The sequence below is a fragment of the Sinocyclocheilus rhinocerous genome, unplaced genomic scaffold (genome assembly GCF_001515625.1).
Source record: "Sinocyclocheilus rhinocerous isolate Xijiao unplaced genomic scaffold, SAMN03320098_v1.1 scaffold4770, whole genome shotgun sequence".
Classification (NCBI taxonomy): domain Eukaryota; kingdom Metazoa; phylum Chordata; class Actinopteri; order Cypriniformes; family Cyprinidae; genus Sinocyclocheilus; species Sinocyclocheilus rhinocerous.
In genome coordinates this window covers 18025-19512 of record NW_015638972.1, presented here as the reverse complement: position 1 = coordinate 19512, position 1488 = coordinate 18025, and the positions used below count along the sequence as shown (strand labels likewise).

Below are 1488 nucleotides of genomic sequence, written 5' to 3'. Positions count from 1 at the left end.
GTTTGAATGCACTGTCAGCAGTGAGTGAATGCTCTCTGTGATTGATTGGTTCTGTCTTGATTGTGTTCAGATGAGCAGGAAAATAGTTCTACCAGAAAGACTCAGGAGGTGAACATAGAACTCCAAAGTATTTATTTACAAAACCAATACAAAGAACATAATTATTTTGGCGTAGGCCCCATCCGTAGCTTGAATCAGACATTGTAGATTCCAGCTATTCCTGCCGAAGACGAAGGCAGGGCGGAGCCTACCCCCGCATGGACGGGGCCAACCTGGTGGTGCTGGGGAGGATGGAGGGAAACGACAGCGGCAGTATCTGCAAACACAATGAAGGGTGAGTAGACGCTTCCATTTCCTATGACGCGCACTCTACAGACGTGCCTCGTTGCGTCTTTAACTGCCGAACACATAGTTTTCCACGACTGTACGCGCACTCGCGTCTTTGATAACTGTGGACATTGTTTTGTCTGACTGTACATGTACCAGCAGCTCCTGCCGCCACTAAATTACATTATATTTGTCCCATATTGTCATTAAAGGGGTCATATGATGCTGCTAAAAAGAACAGTATTTTGTGTATTGGGGACTGTTTCGGCCTTTGTTTTGGCCGCGGAAGCATGGTAGCGGGCTTTGTTTTGAACGCACTTCATTCCATGAAACGCTTATTCTTTCTTCTCATTTATTCAGGTAAATAATTGACCAACAAAAAACATATTAAAATTAAGATACAAATTATACCAAACGAAACTCGTTCGAAAAAAGGGATTCTACAAACAAAAACGTACAAAGTGGTCAAAAAATTATGTCTGACCCACTTCCTTTCTTCCGGCGTCCTGCCGTCCAATTCACCACGCCCTTATGACGTTTACAATTTTCTTAATTAGCAAATTTAACTAAACAAAGAACAAACAAATAATATTTAAACATAAATAATATAAAATAAAAATACTTTCTTAAATGGCTACAACATACCGGCCCCTAATTGTTGTCTTGCAATCAATTATAGTAATATATCATAAGTAGCCATGATCAAATATTTACAATCAACATACATTATTTATGGTTCATAACCACAGCCAGCACATATAGTACATAGAGTTCATTGCAGTTTCACTATTCTATTCCAAAAGCTCATTAATATAATGTCCATATGGTTTTTCCTTTTTTCTTTAAAGGTAGAAAGTTGTGCGTGCATACTTCAGCAGAACAGTGTAGGTTATGAGAAGGCGAGGTGTATAGTCAGTATATGTGAGTTAAAAGTCAAAGTTTTCCACTCAAAAGAATCAGAACTAAATTCCTTCTAGCAGAAGGCATAGCTTGTTAATTGGGTGTTCCAGCTCACTTGCGCGTGTCTTGACACACACACGTCGTACAAATCCTTTAGAGTCTGATATTGCTTTTGTTACACGTCCTAAGTGCCACAAACTTCTGGGAACATTTTCATCCATTACAAGCACTAAATCCCCTACATTCAAGTTTCGACATGCT

The 1488-nt window shown here is 39.5% G+C and overlaps 1 long non-coding RNA gene across 1 annotated transcript in view; it reads right to left on the bottom strand.

Moving 5' to 3' along the window:
* The window catches only part of LOC107750412 (uncharacterized), a 28352-nt gene extending 27502 nt beyond the window's left edge, over window positions 1–850 (bottom strand). The window contains exon 1 of the long non-coding RNA XR_001641144.1: window positions 588–850. This is a non-coding gene — a long non-coding RNA (uncharacterized LOC107750412). The remainder of the gene's footprint in view (window positions 1–587) is intronic.
* Window positions 851–1488: the final 638 nt, after the last annotated feature.